The sequence below is a fragment of the Acomys russatus genome, chromosome 3, assembly GCF_903995435.1.
Source record: "Acomys russatus chromosome 3, mAcoRus1.1, whole genome shotgun sequence".
NCBI lineage: Eukaryota > Metazoa > Chordata > Mammalia > Rodentia > Muridae > Acomys > Acomys russatus.
This window is the reverse complement of record NC_067139.1, coordinates 62646179-62666613: the sequence shown is the minus strand read 5'-3', so window position 1 is coordinate 62666613 and position 20435 is coordinate 62646179.

Here is a 20435-nt window from a genome sequence, read left to right as displayed (position 1 = left end):
TAGCCTGGCATATGCTGTGGTGGTTAACAAAAGATCCTATCTAGAACAAGGTGGAAGGTGAGGACAAATAACTGAGGTCCTCTGACCCCCATATGCACTCCATGGTATGTGCCCACTACATACACACAGACACACAGACACACACACACACACACACACACACACACACACACACACAGAGAGAGAGAGAGAGAGAGAGAGAGAGAGAGAGAGAGAGAGAGAGAGACAGACAGACAGACAGACACAGACACAGACACAGAGACACAGACAGATAGACAGAGCTCAGAGGGCCTCATGGCAACATGCCAGTCAGCTTCCTATTCCCAAACCCAGGACCTGTGACCCTTAAGGACACAGGGACACTCACACAGGCCAGGCATGACTTCCCTTTCCTCCTGGGTGAGCGATCCATGGTGCTGAGGCTGTCTGCCATGGCCCTATCCACAGACCTCCTTCCTGCCTCTCAGCACCTTTGAGTTTTTGTGGCTTGGAGGCCAGGGGAAATATGTCAGTACATATGAAAAGGCTTGAATGATAAAACATTTTCAGCTTGGAAATTCTAGCACCCTGCACGATTACCTCAAAGTTAACTGAACCAGGGGACTGAGGTGTCTATCTTGTCTGGGAAGCTCCAGCAAAGACTCTATGTAAGGGAGGGTAAAAAGCAGGAAGAAGTAAGCCTTGGCCCTCCCCCACTTCTCGAGTTCCTTACCATCTCTTCTTTGATGACTTCTCGGTCTGTCCGGACTGGGTGGGGCCACCTGAGTGGCAGATGGACTTTGCCAGTGGACGTTTTGCTCGCTAGCATGTCCTTCCCCCATAGTCTACAGTTTGCTCTTCCACAGCTCAGAACTGACCAGGTGGGGATGTGAGCTGTGATGGGCCCTTTAGGATATATCTTGAGCACCCATCATGCATCCGGCCCCTTTCAAAGCCCCACTGGCTCAGCAGCAGACTTGGCAGCTCCTGGGCACTGTGACGACGCCTGATGCTTTCCTTCTGGAAGGCTCTCAGGCTGAAAGTCCACATGGGAATGCACCATGTGTGATTTCTGCCCGTCTGAGCAGAGCACACCCTTATGGAGTGAGGACAGAAGGCTCAGGCAGCTGAGTTGCAGTTGTACAGATATCTCAGAAGTCGGAGGCATCTGGATCAGTGTACAGCATGGGGCAACAGGTGCGCTGCCACCTGCCTGGCTCCCCGAGCTGAGGACCAGGGACATTTCAAGTCTCTCTGGGTCCAGCAGTGAATGCAACCAACATTCTGGTCATTTCTCCTAGCGGCTGTGTGACCCTGTTTATTTTTATACCATGTTGTGAATGTGAACACCAACTGGAAAAAAAAAATCAGCTCTCCTGTTGTTGGTGCTCCCTCGGGAGGGCGGGGAACTAGACTTCACTCCTAGACTAGGAGAGGAGGTAGGGACAGAGCCTAGCCTCGGCTTTCACTCCATTCTCTCCCTAAGAGAAGTGGCTTTGTTGCTGCCAGGGGTGGGAACATTAATGCCGGAAGTCAAAGCCATCAGGCTCTGGTCCATTCATAGGTTCACAGAAAGGAGCCCCCCTCCCCCAATCTGTGTTCTTTGTCTTACTCTTTCCCCAGGCAGTCAGTAAACTTAAGGCAGAGGGAATCTGCCACTTAACTATCATTGTCTGCTATCTGCCCTGCAGGATCCTCTAACTTAGGGTAGCACCTGTGTCCCAGGAACACTTTTGGTGGACCTAGAATGTTTGTTTGCGCAGACACGTTGCCTTGTTTCTGGCCACTCGTCTGGGGGGGGGGGGGGAACTTGGGTGCTGGAGAGAACTGTGACTCCACGATGACTTGAAAAGACTTTGAGAGCCTTCAGAGAGAGAGCAATAGCCTGGAAATGTGATTTCAACCAGAGGTGAAATGCACAGAACAAGCCACTTAAAGATACAGAATCCAGTACATTTCACACCCTCACAGTGCACAGCCGCCAGCTGCCTAGATGTCAAGCATTTCTGTCTCCCCTTGGACGCCCCCACACTCACTGAGGCACACCTCTTTAGCCTCTTGCCTGTCATCCCCTGTGCTCTCAGATATGTTTTTTGTTGCTATGCTTTGGCTGTTCTGAACGGGCCGTAGGGGAGGAAACACACATTTACTCTGTGATTACTTGGCTGCTTTGACTCAGAGTATGATCAGCATTTAGTTACAAAGCTCATCGGGCTTGGAGCAGATATCAGCATTTTCATCTCATCAGAGCTGAGGACTGCTCCACTATGTGGGCGAGCCAACACTTGCCTAGCAACTCATCCCTTCATGGATAGCTATCTGGGTCGATGTCACCTTTTGTGTATCTGTCCCAAGTCATGTTGCTCCACACATTCATCTATAAGATTTTGTGTGGACGCGGTTCCAGTAGCTCTGTGCCACAGGGTGGGAATCATTGGGTATGTTAAGTTTTGGGGGAACTTTCAAATTGTTGTCTGTTTTACAGTCCCCCGCCCCTGGCAGTGAGTGAGGCTCCAGCTTCCTACCCTGAGGAGCCCTGGCTATGCTATGCTACCCACCCTAGTGGACATGAAGCAGCATCTCCCAGGCAAACCTGACCAGCATCTTTTCATGTGCTTATTGGACATTTGCATGTCTTCAATAGAGGACTGTATATTTAGCTGCTTTGACCATTATTAAATTGGGCTGTTTGGTTTTTATTACTGGGGTGTAAGAATTCATCACGGGTTCTGAATATCAGACCCTCATCAGAGATGTGATTGGTGTTGTTTTGCTCTTTTGGTGCTGTGGAGAGAACATGGGGCCTCCTGCATGCTGGACGAGTGGCCTGCTGCTGAGCCACACTCTACTGGTCACATGTTCTTTCTCCTGTGACTCAGACCCTAGCTACACCATCACTTGCAGCGACCCCCTACAAGTCTCTCCTGCTCTACACCCCAGAGCTTCATTCTCTTAGAAATGCCCAAGCCAAGGATTGGCCGGCTCGTTTCCTTCTCGTATGTAGTAGATGTGTGGGGTATTTACCGCTGCTGGAGAAAAGTCAGTCGACTGGGGCGTGTATCATTAGAGCCCCACAGTTCTTACTCATTCTCAGCTGGTCCCTCACCTCCCTCCTTGAAGCCAATCAGGGAGCCCCAGACCCTTGCCTCCAAATGCAGGTATTTTATGCCCACATCCTTCTATCTTCTTGGTGATCCATGCTGGTCCTGTCACCTTCTTTGTTTCCCTTTCCTTGTTGCTAATTCCCGCCTTGCTCTTTTTCTTACAAAAATCCTAAGTTTGCCTCACTCGCCATGTCCATCTCTCTTTGTCACTGGTTTCTGGCCCATTCGCCCAGCTTGAATCTGCAGTCCCAGTCAGTACCTTGTGTTTGAATTCAGCCAAAGAGCCTTTCCCAGCCTTCAGCTGTCACGGTTCATATGACACACTTGGGACATGCAGACTTCATCTTCTTCACCATGTGGCAACACTTCCCTCTAAGCTTTTCTTTAAAGACACCAACATGGTCCTTCTATTTCTTCTGTGGTCTCCTTCTTTTCTTCCCTCGTAACTTAGGTGTTGGGTCTTCTGCTCTTTCCCATTCTCTCCCTAGCTGTCTCTCTCTCATGCTTGAAGCAGTCTTCTGTAATCTGGGAAGGCCTGCAGGTTGGCATCCCTGCCCTTTGTGACCCTGGCTTGATGTGTGGGTTGTGGCCTGCTCTGCTTTCTGTAGAGTAGTCCAGTCTGGGAACATCTCGTGGCTTGACCAGGAGCCCCGCTGATTGTGTCCTTTGGTGCCCTGAGCAGAAGCCCCTCTGGGACAGCAGATTCTGGTGACATCTTCTATCCTTGTAAATATACGACTTTCACAGCCACAGTGTGAGCATCCCCTGGGAGCTTGGTAGATCTGCAGAGTCAGCTCACCCCAGGCCTCTAAACCTAAGGTGCGTGTTCACAGGTTTCACCTGTGATCTGAAGCTTGCCGAGCCCTTCACTTGCTTCTGAGCAGCAAGAGTCAAGGAACCTGGTTGTTTTCAGATGGCTTTTCTTCAAAAATAGAAACCAGCATCAAAGGGAGAGTTTGATGGAAGGGGTCCTTTACTTCTACCCACTAGACTCAAAGCTTATGCTCATCAATGAAGGACATTTTCATTTAAAACTAATTCTTGCCTGGTAGGCCACTACAGGGCCTGAGTTAGAGGAAGTGAGCAGCAGTAGCACAAGTCTGGCTGTGCTAGGGATCAACAGACTCCCCCCAAGGCTGACTTGCCCCAATTCACAGTTTGGGAATAGCTGGACAACATTCCATAGAAAGAGATGAGGAGGACTTTTGGATTTTGCTCTCACTTGAGCTCCCCATTCCTAGAGCACCCGGGTTATTGTCATCAAGAGTGTTGCTGGGGCACAGTTTGGCCATCCTCTGCCCCTCAGGCCAATGTTCTGTCTCCTTTGCCCGAGAACTGGGCCTACAGAAGATGAGCACACAGGCTTGTGATGGGTGAGTAATGCGAACAGAACCAGCCCAGGTTTTAGAGCAGTGCCTGAAGTTTAAAAACAAATCAAAACAAAACAAAAAATCACAAACAATAGCTCTTCTTGCCTCACATGAGTGGTTTGGGTTGGACCGGTAACTTAGCTACTCACCAGCTTCTGCCTGCACCATGAGTGCCTCCCGGCTTCTCCGGGAAGCCCAGGCTGTTTACAAGAAGCAAGAACCCCACTGTGGGAACAGCATATCCTGGTCCCACGCTCCAAGTGATGATAGGGATGGAGAGGAAGTGAAACTGGGACAGCATCAGGATTCTCTGGTTTCAGAAGTAATAAGGACTGATTGGGGGAGCTCTTGGCCAACTCACAGAAGGGATTGAGGTCCATGTTCCCAATGTCTCTGCATCTGCAGCTCTAAGCCCTTGCTATGAAAGTCATCTTCTAACACACATGTACTGGTTTCTAACCTGGAGTCTTCCCCTTGCCCTCCTAGGGGCCTCTCACCCATTCTGTAGCCTCTAGTTCTAACCCTCTATCACCGAGCGCCCTTAAATCTTCACTGAGCGCTGGTCCTCATCTCTGTCAGAGCCACATCTTCAGGATCCATGTGATGGGCACTGATGAACACTGTCCTTGCTCTGCTGCCCATCTGTCAGAGGTGCAGTCAATTGACAGATGACCTCAGGTTACTTGTAGCCAATCACACTGTAGGGCAGACCCGGTCAGTGCCTAAAGGAGTGGCCAGGCATAGCTGCTGCTACCCAGTTTGAACTTTCCTAATGATTAATCCAGCTTTAGGAACTTTTTACCTGGCAGAGACATTTTCCTGTCTGGGTCCCATCCTCATCTTTTCAGGTGACACTTCAGGAGTATTTGTTCCTTGGAGAACACAATTGAGTCAGGACCAATACATTCTTAGTACTTGGCCTCTCTTGGCTCATCAAAGTGTCTCAGAGGCTTATGAGAGATGGATGGATAGATGGGTGTGTAGGTGGATGCATGGCTGAGTTGATGTTGTGTGTTCAGCCTACACCAGCATGTCACCAGCACACAGGAGGCTCTGCTCCACAGGTAGGACTTGGAGAAAACCCGACTACATAGAAGTACCTATGGGCTGTTTCCTGTTTCCTTGTAAGCATACAGTTGCTGAACCCTGCTAGAGGAGTAAGAAAAAAAGGCATGGGAAACTGGTGATAAAGACGACATGGATGAAGTGGGCCAAGGCATGCCAGTCTTTACAGCAGACAGCTGATGACCAAACAGAGGTGCCATCAAATTGTGGACTGTGGCCCCATTGCTAGGAGAGAGAGGAAGAAGGCCAATCATTACCATCTGAGCTTCCAGAGGCCAATACTCACCATAGGTATATGACTCTTACGGGAGCAAACTCAGCCCTAGCACTTCACAAGTATGTATTAGGGAGAAGTGTGTAAGTGTGTGTGCACTCTGTGTACGTGTGGTAATGTGTGTGTGTGTGTGTGTGCCTGCTTGTACCTGTGTGTCAGTTATGCACATTCACAGGAGTGTACCACTGTGGTTATGAGGGACCTGGACATGCTGCCACGAGTCTTCATGGATGAAAAATGGGCTTATGGGGGAAGCAGGGTAGAGAACCCCTCTTTCTTCAGCATAGGCCAGATATGAGAGTCTTAAGGAAAGCAGGAAAGCTTATGCTGTGCAGCCATAGTCATCTCCATAGGACCAGTCCCATGGATATAGGGTAGACCAGAAGAAGGGCTTGGCTTTGGACCCTCTCCTTGTCCTCCCTTGAGACTGCAGGACTTTGCTTTGGGGGAGAATACTCCCCAGAGAGTGTGGTTAAGACTCAACACATTGATTTAGCCTCGCAGAGGTACTTTGGCTTTTACTACTCAGCTCATAAGGCTTTGGTCCTGACTGCTGACCACACCTTAGGGACCTGTGATAATGACAACCTTTACTGAAAGTCTTCTCCAAGTACACTGGTCACATTCATCTGCCCCAGTGCCAGGCATCCCTGAGTCTGGGCCTAGTTTCTCCCCTTACCTGCTGGCCTTAGCTTTCTTTAAGTATAACCTCAGTGAATGGAGATGGGAGACAGTAAGGGGAGGCAATGCCACTAACCATGACCAGAGTTGGTTAACTAATGATAGAAGATTGTACTCAGAGCAACTGAATTCTTGTACTGTATTCTCATATAAATCCTTATGAAGTCAGCATTAGTATTAAGCTTACTTTATGAGGGACACCATGTAGCAGAGAAAATTGTTTCGGTGATGAGAAATAGCCCCCCATTCCAGGATCAGGACAAGAGAAGGGTGGACTCCCAACCATTGAGGCCAGCAGCCATGGCCTCTAACCACACCACCGAGAGCTCTTTGTGCCCCTTGCCCCATCTGGCCTGCATTGCCCTGGAGGATTCTCACAAAGGCCTGGGAGCCTGGTGAGGACAGGAAAGGACACTCTGGTCTTGGGCATCTGTTTTCAATGAAGTATCCACATTGTCTAGACTGCAGCCAGCCTCCTTCCTGCCAAAGAACCAGCTTCAAAGGGCTGCTCAGATTGCCGGGGCAACCACCCTCTAAGGCACTGGGCTAGCCATGTGCTCCAGCTGCTGAAGCCGCTCCTGCAGGCCTTGGGGCAGCACTGGCATGGAAAACTTGGGCAAATGACACTTGAGCTAGAGAGCCACTCTCCTTCTGTCCCACCAAATCACACGGCCCCTCCATCATCGTCACACTAAAGGTGGGAACATAGCTCAGATGCCACATGGTCTTGCAGTGGTTTTCATTGTGTGTGGAAATGTCAGCTTGTAGCATCATGTTGATGATCGAATAAAAAGCAGAGTAGGTCAGGGAGCAAGACTTAGACTCATTACATACAAAATTGTGCCTGTCCTGTGCCTGAGTTGCAGCTATGAGTCACCAAGACCAGGCCCTCTCATCAGTAGATGCTCCAGATAAAAACATAGAGATGAGCCTCAAACACAGAGACCAAATTCCATATAGGTTTGCTGGCTCCTGCAAGTCATGGACTTCGCTCCGGACACTTTCCCCAGGCTTTGTGTTCATACAGGCATGGCTGGGGACCCAGAGGGAGATCTTAGAGATCCCACAGGCTGGTCCTCAAGCAGTCACCTTTGTCCTCAAGTGCTGAATGGCCTGAGTCTGCTGGCCTGTCACAAGTCACAGCTTGAGTATCAGTCCTTTGTTCTTTAAATTAGGAATCACGCTGGGTGTGATGGCCCACGCCTTTAATCCCAGCACTTGGGAGGCAGAGATAGGCAGATCTCTGTGAGTTCAAGGCCAGCCTGGTCTACAAGAGAGAGTCCAGGATAGCCAGGACTGTTACACAGAGAAACCCTGTCTTGAAAAACTAAAAAAAAAAAGAAAAGAAAAGAAAAGAAAGAAAGAAAGAAAGAAAGAAAGAATTTAGGAACCAGACAACCCTTCTCCCTGGACAATGGAGGGGTCATGAAGGTGTGTTAGAGACTGTAAGAGTTGCAGACCTATAGAGTACTCCTTCATCCAAAACACTTAGGTGAAGAATGCTTGAGAGTTTGGAACATATTCATATACATAATGAGCTGTCTTAAAGACGGGAGCCAAATTTAAACACGAAAGGCAATCCCCATGTTTCATTCCCATCTTATGCAAAGAGCCTGCAAGCAGCTTATATAATAATCTCAAATAATTTCTGGACAAAACAATGTTTCCTTGTGTGGAAATCTCTGCTCGTAACATCATGTTGGTGATCGAATAATTTCAAAGTTTATAGCATTTCTTAGATTTCAAAAGTTCAGCGTGGAGATGCGAAGCGGGTTCCCTGAGAATACTATAACAAGAACCAGAAGAACAACCCAGAATCTGCATCCACCGGTGGAAAGAGCTGTGTTACGGCAGGATTTTTCCACTTCAGCCAGAGGCCTCTTAGCTGGGACTGAAAAGCCCCTGCCCGCTCTGAGTTCTGTGCTTAAACCGAGTGGCCAGTGTCAGGACAGAGGGCCTGAGAGAGAAGGTCCTGCTCTGACAACATCTTGGGCAGACGTCATCTATGTTTCCATGGAGCTCTATCAGGACTATACACTAGCCAAGAAGCAGACGCTGGACCCTGTGGGCTGTGCCCCCATAAGTATTTCCTGGTGACTAATCAGAGCTCTGGTGAGAGAAATGGGGCCTGGTGGGCTGGAGCCAGAAGCTTCCCTGGGGTAATTCATAGAGGAGGCCAGTTGGACTGGGAAGAGGGGCCGTTTGGTCATGTTGCTCCATTTCAAATGGTCACAGGCTGTGACTAGTTCTGCAGTAAATGCTTCAGCTCTGTCCCTGGGGGCCCCATAAGTCCACAGAGGACAGAACATCTCACTTGCCTCAGCTAGGGCCTCCCTGAACGCAGAGGCTGGTTTTTTTGGTACCCTAGGAGGCCCTTCCAGACTTCATGTTCCCACCGAGGGGTCCAGCCTGGCTTCATCTCTCTGTGCTTCAGAGCTGTGGGCTTTGACTCCATATGGGGTTGCATAAGTAAATGGAGGAGGCCCATAAAAAATTTAGCAGCAGTGAAAGGTTTCTGAAGATTCAGTGACCAAAAATTAACTCAAAATAAAAAAATGTGTGATGAATCTGAGGTGTCGCTGGCAGCACTTTCCCATGATGCACTGCAGGAGCTCTTCATCTTCTTGCTTCCAAACATAGCATGCATTCACTGTGAACTGCATATGCTCTCATCCCATGCAACTCTCTGAAATACCTTGGCTGAGATCCAAACTGCTATGCGTTATGAATTGTAGTGTTTTTTTTTTTTTACTGTACATAAAAAGTTTTCCATTCTAATAAAAAACATGTCCTAATTATGGAAAAACAAAGACCCAGTATTTCCCTGTCATCGTTCCAAAGCATGTATCAGTCTCTAAAGTGTTACGATGTTTGATACTAAAAAATTCTGTTTGCATTTATGATCTAAGTTTCATTTTTAAAAAATCATGACTTTTGGATTAAGATCAGGGCAGAATTTCCAATCTTTTCTGAATGGCCCTAAACATACCTCTATCACTCTACGCAATGTGTTTATGTGAAGTGTCATTCTCAGCACTGACAATTGTAAAATTAGAATATTGAGTAACTCTAAAAGACACTGGGGTTCTCTGCACCCTGCAGCATTCAAGTTCAGCCATGGTAAAATTATTTATGAAAAACTAAAATAATATAACCAGTCCATTAGTATGTGAATTGTCTTTCATTTTTAATAAATGATGAAATCCCACAAATACCAAGTAATTATTTTAAAATAAACTTCTCAATAAGTGATTGGTATACCTATTTCATATACACCTGGAGTTGCATCAGAGTTTCTCAGCTGAAAAGGGTCACAATAAGGCTAGTCAACGTTGACTGAAACAAAATTGTGAGCTAAAACAATCCCTTTCCCTTTACAAGTTGGTTGTCTCAGGTCCCCCTCTGCCAGTGATTGTGGGATAATAGCAGATTTATTTAATAGGATTCATCTCTCAGAATAGCTATTTGCCTTCTACCTAGTGACGAAATCTTCCTTAGAGGATAGCCTGGCATGCACAGAGAGTGAGTGAGTACCCTGATCATGCCCCTGGCTGAAATTGGAAGAGCAGTAGGCTGCTGTCTGGGGTAGGGAGTAAATAAAATGATGCTGTAAAGTTTATATGGTCCTTTGTTGCATCCTGGCACCTTCAGAATAATGTATGAATATTGGCCTGCTTCAGATTCAAAACAATCCCATTCAAAATTCCAATGCTATCCTTCATAGATATTGAAAAAATAATCTTACATTATATTTGTAAACATAAAGAAACTCAGGCTAAAGCAACCCTGTAAAATAAATGCTAGAGGCATTTACACTATACAGAGATTTTGTGATTAAAAAAAAAAAACAACAGCAGCAGCACGATGCTGGCATAAAACAGACACATCCATCATTGGAATAAAATTGAGGATCTAAACCTAAGTCCACCCACTTATGAATAACACCTTATGGGTTGGTTTTTCAAAAGGGCCAAAAATGCACACTGAAGAAATAACAGCATCTTCAACAAATAGTGCTGGTCAAACCAGATATCTGCATGTGGAAGAACGGAACTAGACCCTTGCCTCCCATCGTGACAAAACTCAACTGCAAATGGATCAAGGGCTTCAACATAAAACCTGATACCCTGAATCTGACAAAAAAGAAGCTAGAAAGTATGACTGAACATACAGGCACAGGAAAATACTTTTTGAACAGGACCCTGATAGCGCAGACAAATGGGACCACATGTATAGAGAAGGACACCATCATTTGAACGAAGACACAACCTGCTAAACAGGAGATCTTTACCAACTATGCATCTGATAGAGAGTCAATGTCTAGAATAGAAAAAGAACTCAAAATAAAACATCAAAAAACTATCCCAATTTTAAAGGGGGGCATAGGATTCAACAGAGGATCTTCAAAAGATGAAATACAAAATGGCTGAGAAACATCTAAAATCATTCAAGACTCATTTCTTGAAGACTTGTCCAACTTCCCTTCCTAGAGCAGCAGCAGCAGGAGAGAGGGAAAGAATTCCTATGTGTCCACCTGGTGACCGGTGTCCCTGTTTTCTCGTGACTGAGGGGTCACTTGTGATCTCAGACTAGGATTTTCAGTCGTTCAGCTTAAAAATAAAAGCCACACTATTCCTGTGAGGTGCAAACCATTGCTGCTTACTTTAGAGGCAAAAACTGGGCTTCTAAGAGGCCATTTGCCTAGATGAAGGTCCCCAAATTAGCTTCTTCCAACTACTGCAGCTTGCCACTTCTGTGAGTGTGCAAAGACATCCCAAACCTACTCAGTTGAATCTACTTTGTTGGAAACCTTCCGGCTTTCCTTCCATCGCTCCCTTGCTTGCTGGTGGGAAGATCTTTCCTTTGGGCCTCCGTGTTTGTGGAGAGAATCTCATAGCTCACAATCCCACAATGCTCATCCAGTGATATTCAGAGCCATAATTAAGAGACCAAGCTCTCATGTGCCTCTTATGCTGAGATACACATGTCCTGCATCTAACACCTTGGACCATGTGGTTCTAGAGGAGGAGGCATTCTAGGTGGTTTTAGCTGCATTGAAAGCTTCGTCTGCCAATCAGCTCTGTCTGTCAATGAGACTCCTGTTTCTACATCCCAATGGGAACCTGACGGCAGTGTTATATTTTAAATTCCAAAGACCCAACCCTTAAGTGTCTTATTTGTCTGAGCCTTCCAACAAAACTCTTGCATGAAAACTTTCATGGCCTGGACTAGGGAATCTGGGAGACTGTGGCCTCCTCTCTTCTGAAAGAAGAGCCCAATGGTACAAGGCTAGTGAGGGTCCCTTGAGAAGTTAAAGAAAGCAGCTTGCCAGCCAGGGCCACCCTGCTGTGCCCAGAGATGATCAGAGCTAATGTAATTGCTCAGCAATTTGGCAAAAAGCTCTGGAAACTTCTTCCAAAAACATGTAAGAGGGCATCAGGGGAGCTCTGTCTCTTTCCTGACTCAAGGCATCCTTCCTGCCTCTGGGGTCCTTCCTCTTTCCCCCTTCTTCCCCTGGAGGGTTATAAATCAAAAGGGGCCTCTTCCCTGGTTCCTACTTACTTGATTTGGCGTGAGAAGTTTCAAAATCCTTTGTATTTCAAGTCTGGGTCTTAGGTTAATCTGAAAGGCTCCTGGAGACCACCCACCTCCCTTAAACAAGCAGCTCACCTTTCAGGCCAGAGCCACCTCTCCGCCTGGGAAGGGTGGCAGGCACAGTCTCACCTATCATGCTTAATTAGTCTTCAGGTCTGCCCTCAGATCTGGGGCCCTTTCACACACGTTGGAGCCAGGAAGCCTCCTGAGCCCCCATTGCTTCCTCTGGATGTCATTAAGACCTTTCTCTACAGGCAGCGCGCTGAAGGGCATTGCTGAGAACACAGCCGATTTAGGGCTTTGATCCATTTGGAGTTAGGTTTTGTTTAACTTCATTCTGCATGTGGATGTCCAGTTTTCCCAGCACCATAGTTTTGGAGATGCTGTTTTTCTCTAGTGTCTGTTTTTGGTAGCTTTGTTTAATACTAGATTGGCTGCAGCTATGCATAGTCATGTTTAGGTCTTTGAATTTGTTCCATTGGTCTGTTTGTCTATTTTTGTGCCAGTACCATATTGTTTTTATTATTGTGATTCTGTAATATGTACTGAAGTCTGGAATGATAATCCCTCCAGCATTGCTTCCTTTTGCTCAAGATTGTTTTGGCTACTCAGAGTCTTTTGTGCATCCACATACATTTTAGGATAGTTGTTTATTATTATTATTATTATTATTATTATTATTATTATTATTATTATTATCATTATTGTTGTTGTTGTTGTTACTACGACTACTTCTGTAAAGAATGAGGGACTGGGATTGCACTGAAACTGTAAATGGATTTTGTTACAATAGTCATCTTGACAACTTCACTCCTATCAATCTGTGAGCAGGAGATGTCTTTCTATTTTCTAGTACCAATCTTTATCTTTTTCTCTAGAGAGTTAAAGTTTTCACATTCAAGCATGAGTCTGAACAAAAAGTTCTCAAAAGAAGAAGTAAAATGTCCAAGTTATATATAAAAAAAAAAGTTTGTCATCTGTAGCAATTAGGGAAATACAAATCAAAACAATTTTGAAATTTCCTTTTAACTCCACTAAGAATGGCAAAGATCAACAAAATTACAAGTGCTGGAGAAGATTTGGAGGAAAAGAAACAACCATGTACTGATGGCGGTATTGCAAACCTGTCCAGATACTCTGGAAATGAGCATGGATAGTTTTTAAAAACTAAAAACAGAACCTGCCGTATGACCCAGGAATACCACTCCTTGCAAATGTCCCGAGGATGCAATATTTTACTTCATGTTCATTTACAGTCATGTTCATTGCTGCCTTATTCACAATAGCTGGGGAGTGGAGGTGGAAATAACCTAAACACCCTTCCAGTGACATGTCAATAATGAAAAGGTCTCGCGCACACTATTCAGTTGTAAGGAAAGTAACATGGAGTTGTCAGGAGAATGAATGAACCTGGAAAAGACCATGTTAAGTGAGGTAACTCAGACCCTGGAGAACACACTTTGTGTGTGCTCTCTTTCACCTGTGCTTCCGAGTTCTAAGACCTCAGATTTGAACATATAACCTAGAGTGACTGCAGAAACCAGGAGAGTAAAGGGAGCCACACGGGAGCAAGAGAGAGTGGAATAGCAGGGCACACGTGATCTGAAGGGACAGTTGGAAAATGGGAGGGCTTGCCATAGAGAAGGAAGAGAGATAAATACAGAGGAAGGGGGAGGGTAAATAATGTTAATGGTGTCTGAAAAAAGCCATAAGGCACCGCCATAAGTCTGTGCACACATATAAATATGCATATACACAGACATACACATATACATACATAAACACAGGCATATGGAGTTAAAATGGAAATTTCCCATCTGGATTGACAATGCTATCCCCAACAACCATCAACTATCAATTCCATAACAAAAATCTCATCACCAGGCATGATAAACTCCCTTTAGAGATATTGGTCAGCATTGTCCATGAGACTTCTAAAACATTACAGTCTATTGCTGTTGTCCTTGGCTGCCTCCAAGAGGTGGAAGCTAAGACCTTATTATTAAATATAGCATGCATTTCAGACATTGGGCCTAAAGACTCCTGAGCTGGAGTCGACCTGAAAGCCTCCTCCATGAAGACCAGCTTTCATGGTACCATGCTCCATGCAAACTTCCAAGGAAGGGAAGCAAATAATATTTCTGCCTTGCTATGATGCTGTATTAGCCAGGGTTTTCTGGCTAATTGATAGAATTTATTAGATTTATTAGAATGGCTTACAGTCTGTGGTCCAGCTAATCCAAAAAGGGTTGTCTATTAACAGAAAGTCCAAGAATCCAGTTCAGTACATGAGGCTGAATATCTCAGCTAGTCTTCAGTATACACTAGAATCTGGAAGAAGTAGGCTCTAAGCCAGAGAAGGGATTGGGATTGAGAGCAAGACTGAGGGAAAGACTGCAAAGAGAGCAAGCTTCCTTTTCCCATGTACTTTCTATAGGCTCCCACCAGAAGGTGAGGCCCAGATTAAAGATAGATCTTCCCACCTCAAAAGATCAGGATTAAAATTGAGTCTTCCCACTTCAGATGATTGAGGGAAAAAATTCTTCATAGGTGTGCCCAGCCACTTGGGTTTAGTTAGCTCCCTATGTAGTCAAGCTGACAACCTAGAACAGACATTACAAGTCTATCTTTTGTCAACTGAACACACAATCATAACTTCTTATGTCATGCACGATGTCCAAAGGAAAACAATAGGCAGGTCACGATTATGCCTAACGTGATATAACTACTTCTCATAGAACCACAGATTCAGTATAAGCTTTAGAATAGGTGCCAATCTCCCATAGGGACATCCTTTTTATATCTCAAGGGAAACATAAATACAAATATATGTACAGACACATTGTTAACAGAATATGACAAAAACACTCATGTCAATTATAATCCTCATTTATAATTTCTGAAATTGATAACGTGGTATTAGCTGGTATTTATGGCCACCTTCCTCTACTACTCATTCTGAATATCCTTCACCCTCAGCAAGAACCTCAGCAGGTCCTGGCACTTTTCCTGGAAGAGCGACCCACACCTTCATTCTTGCCAGGCCTGTGCCCTTTATCACTCTTCCAGGATTAGGCTGTTGTAATTTCCCATTGACTTCAGCCACAGGACATGGTAGCACCGAGAGACGCACTAAAGGATCTCCTGCACTCCAGATATAATCTTTCTTATCTCCTTTGTGGAGAGGCAATCCAATTTCCCCCTGATAATCTGGACCAGTAACCCTCCTATTCCTTCCTTAGCCTGTTGGCTTGAGGGCATCAGAAGTCCACAGGTGGGGGGGTATGTCTGAGTTTCCAGTTCAGTGGAAGGCCTGCTTTGTTTCCTGGAAGAAGTGCTCCCCTGTTTGGGACCAGCAGAATTTAAGATCACAGGAACAGAATGTAAGGATTTCCATAGTAGGTCCCAGGGGTAATAGTGATTGGAATTATTCCTTTTTCCATCCCTTGATTCCTGAACTCATGGATCCTAGATATAGGAGAAACCATACCATATGTTGGATGCTGATTCAACATATACCAAAATACACCATATTTTGGAGAACTCTGCCCCAGCCCTTCAGGTTGTTGACACCTAATTGGCACTGTAACTATGTCTTCAAAAGGCCATTCCATCTTTCCAGCTGCTTCAGGGTGGTGGGGAACATGGTAAGACTGGTGGATTCTGTGACCATGGGCCCGCTGGTGTACTTCTCTGCCTGTGAAGTGAGTTCCTTCACAGAAGCAAAACTGTGTGGAATACCATGACTGTGGAGAAGGCCTTCTATAAGTCCATGGACAGTGGTCATGGCAATAGCATTAAGTGAAGGAAAGGCAAATCCACAACCAGAATAAGTATCTACCTCAGTAAGGACAAAGTATTGTCCTTTACATGGGGGAAGTGGTCCAATATCGTCAACCTGCCACCAGGTCTCTGACTGGCCACCCTGGGGAATGGTGCCATATCTGGGGCTTAGTGTTGATTTCTGCTTTAGGCAGATCTGGCACTCAGCTGCAGCTATAGCCAGGCCAGCCCTGGAGAGTGGAAAAAGTTCATGGTGGCTAGCTCATGTACAACCCTCATCTCTGCCACTATGGCCACTTTGTTCATGGGCCACTGGAAAATGACAGAAATGGCTAGGAAAGAGGCTGACTATCCACAGAGCTGTTCATTTTATCTACTTGATGACTGAAATCTTCCTTTTCTGAAGTCACCTTTTGATGAGAATTTACATGGGACACAAGTCTCTTCACAGCCTTCACCCATTTGGAGAGTTCTATCCCTGTACTTCTTCCCCACATGTCTTTCTCATCAATTTTCCAATCATGCTTTTCCAAGCGCATGACTATGCAGCCAGTCCATTGGCTACAGCCCACAAGTCAGTGAACAATTGTACATCCAGCCACTTCTCCTTCCAAGCAAAATGACAATTTGTAGAAAATAAGAAAATGATCATGGTGATTGGTTGCTCCTAGAATCTCTGGATAAATTGCAAAGGAAAAGAACATATTCCACAACAAAATCAACCAACTTCTAGCATTTCAAAACACAGTGAACTCAGAGATAAAAGTGCCCTGTTCCAAATGCACATCAACAGTTTAAAGGTTTCTAAGTGTGCCCTGGAAGAAAACCTTCTTCTCTCCAGCAGCCACAGAGCTCAAGTTGCAGAAAATCGAACAGGAGTCCTCATTGGTAAGATGGGCTGAATTATAGCAAAAATTCAAATGCCAGCCTCAGTTAAAGCAAGGGCAGTAACTGTAAGTGGCATGGAGGTCCTCTAACTTGGGATGGAGAAGTATGGGAGGACCCCACTGAGGCTGAGAACTTTGAACCCCTCAGATTGTCAGGGGTTTATCTCACTTGAGGAAGTAGTCTCTCCATCCCCAGCACAAGATGAGCTCCCACCCCCAGCCCTGAAGTATTGCCCTTTCACCTTTAACAGAGGAAATAGAGTGCTCATTGTCTGCTAAAATAGCAGTGACTTTCCCTGACAGAGATGCCAGAAAAGACATTACTGGCTTCCCCTAGGCCCCACCAATAGTGGCCTTTGGCCCAAAACCAGACTTAGGGACAAACAGACTTCCAGAGGGGAGGTAGAAAGTATGGTCCATGAGGAGATGCACTACATGACTAGAGCTTAATAAGTTTGCTAATTCATTCAAGCAGAAGTCTGGGGGAATTTGTAGGAATTTTAAGGGTGGAGGATAATGATGGAAGGAACATAAAACTGGATCAGACTGAGTTTATTGATACGGGCTCACACAGTGGTGATTCACTCTAGGCTTAATATGGAAGCTCACATAGTTTTAAAGGGTGTCAAAGTCCATTTGAATGGTTAGCCAAAACATTTAGTCAAACGACGGCCTACTGAAAAGAAATTGGAGATGCCAGATATCCTTAGTGATGAAGGGATTTTAAGGGCTGAGGAAATTTCAGTGCTAGAGTAGGTTCGCTGTATAGAACTTGTATAAATCCTCCACAATGGACACACACACACACACACAGACACACTCAATAACAATTCAGGAAAATGAGACCATAAATTTGAGAGAGATCAAGGGGAATATCATGGATGAAGTTGGAAGGAGGAAAGGAAAGGAGAAAGTGAAGTAATTATATTATAATTTCAAAACGATTATCATAAGAAGTAAGGTAGCAGAGGTAACAATTACATTGGAGCCCTATCTGGAGGATGGCGTAGAGCAGTGCAAGGAAGATTCCGGACTGTGCCACAGAGCTAGGTGTAAGGTTGCCACCTGCCCAGCTCAATGTTGCCTCTGAGCAGGGATGTTGTGGTGAAAGATTGAAGGGCTCAGAATTTTTGCCTCAAATCTGAGAGCTGCTTTTGAAATCAACTAAAGAAGTCATTACATTAGGCTGACAGTGGTATGAGCAAGTGTCACCTGAAGTCACAGCCCTGTGCTTGCTAACTATTATCATTGTCCCTGCATGGGACCCATCAGCTGACACTGAGTTTACCTGGGACAGAGTAGAAAGCTGAGGGATGAGACTAAGAGACACTATGGAAAGAAGCCACACTTGAAAATGTATGACCTCTGCCCAAGCTATGGGTCTTAGGAAGACCCAAAGCCCAGCTGCCTGAAGGTCTATGAAGTGTCTCAGTCAATATCCTACCAAACTGAGCACGTGAGAGGACACTTGGAAATTTCTACCCATTTGGCTCTACTGGTGGTTCTTGTCTCGGCTGCCATGAACTTGCAGCCAAAGGTCACACTGAGAATGGGCGGGAGTATGTGAGCACAGGCAGGACTTGGCTAGTTGTCGCTCTGGCCTTTGGGAGGCTTCTCAGCTGGGGCTGTCAACACCTATCTGTGGCCTCTCCATGTGGTTGGACTTTCCATGTGTGGCTTGGGGAGCATCCCATGGGAAAGTTGTCAGTGAGACCCAAGTAGAAGCTTTAAGGCTTCTTTCTAGCCAGCACTGGAAGTCTTAGGGTGTTGCTTCTGCCATAGTATGCCACCCCAAATGTCACTGGTGTGGCTCATTCACAAGAGAAGGACCACCCAGGACTCTGGAAGATGTCCATGTCTGAGAACCATTCTTCCACTATACCCTCTAAGGCCTCACCATAATTTAGTCTCATTGGAGAACTAGTTATCTCCCTAAACTTCTACACCAGGCCATACTTTATGGAAATTTTACTTTGAGCATCTCCATGTTTCTGATTACTACAACAAAATACCTGAGACAATTCTTTTTATACAAACATAATATTTGTTTTGGCTTATGACCCTGGAAGATCCAGTAATAATCTAGTGGTCTCACTGTTGCTCATAGTGAGGTCTAGGGAGGTCTCAAAGACAGATAGATCAGACAGGGACCTCTATCCAGTGTTTCCAAATTCTTGTCATCATCAGAGAAAGAATTCAGTGTCTAGACAAAGTGTGGAATCAGGAGACATTTTTGTTGGAGAATAAAAGTACACACGTGAGAGGTGCAGGCTTCTTAGGTGAGTTTTATATTGAATTGGAGAGACGTGGTATGAGGTTATATAGTTTGTTTTTGACCAGGACTACTTGACAAGGAATACTTCGCTTGTTTGCCACAGCTGGGTATGGGTTAGAAGATGAGAAGTGATATTGGGGTTATTTCTCTTTGAACATAAATCCCATAAATTATAGCCATTGACCCACCTAGATACTATACGATTTATAGAGTCTGTAAATTTTACAGACTTACACATCTTCTTGACTTTCTTTAAACTCTTTCCATTTGGTCCCTCCTTGTTTCCCAGTGGCTTCCTTGTTTCACATGACTTTGTGCCTCCACCATGGGCAGCACATTCTCATAAGAGTATGTGGTTGAAAATGTCCTATGCTCATGATCCAGGATGTAGGGGTGGGTCAAGGTCCCATAATTTCTTTCATATGCACACATCTATGACCTAATAGCCACTATTCAGGGCACTCTACCTCCTGAAGAGAAGGGCACTCCCTTCCTTAGCATAACCCCTACCCCCACCTCCCATTCCCAGAACCAGAAGTGTGTCTTTGATGTTCATACTGCCCAACAACCAGAAAGGGCTACCACCTCAGGCACTGAGGACCCACAAGGGAAAGCCATTCAGTTTAGGAGCCTGGGCTAGCCTGATAGCTGAAAGCTCTTGCAAGATATTGTTTTTGCATAGGTAAATGTTCCTTGACACTCTTCCATCCTTTGAGCTCCCAAAGAAATAAAAGATTGTGGAAAGATTGACTGAGCTGGGTGATTCTCAGCACTATACACAGCCCTAGAGCATTACAGATCGATTTAGTCAGGACCTATGATGGTGGGATATAGACATTGCGAGGTTATGTAATCTTTACAGGAGATGCTAATATTCAAATAGGGGGTGGGACGAACAACCACATGTTTAGTCCTGTTCACGTGACAACATTTGATGGATCAGCAGAAGCAGAGTCTTGGGTCTCAATTCTGACATTACACCACCATCTCCTGGTCTGGGAGCATTACAAAACAGACTTCTGACCCTTCCCCAGGCCTGATTTAATTAGTCTGGGTGTGGTGAGGACTTTGGGATCTCTACATTTTTCTGGGTGGGTTGGAAGATCTGTCATAGGAGAGAAAGGGGCAGCAGGCTGCAGAATGTGTAGACTGTAGCAGTTCCAAAGTGAACTGCTAGATCAAGAAAGGGAAATGTCTATGCCATAATACAGCTTTTTCTGGATGGCTAGGGAAGTTGTTTCTTTGGAAGTCTGGACCAACTCAGGACTTGTGAGGATGGCTTGGCTTTTCAAGGACTTTTCAAAATATCATACAACTCCTTTGAGTTTGTAAAAATTGATACCCATCGTTGCTTTTGATAGGTTTCTTCACCATTTAGATGAGGACCATGAAAAGAATGAAAATAACCCGGTGGTTTCAGGA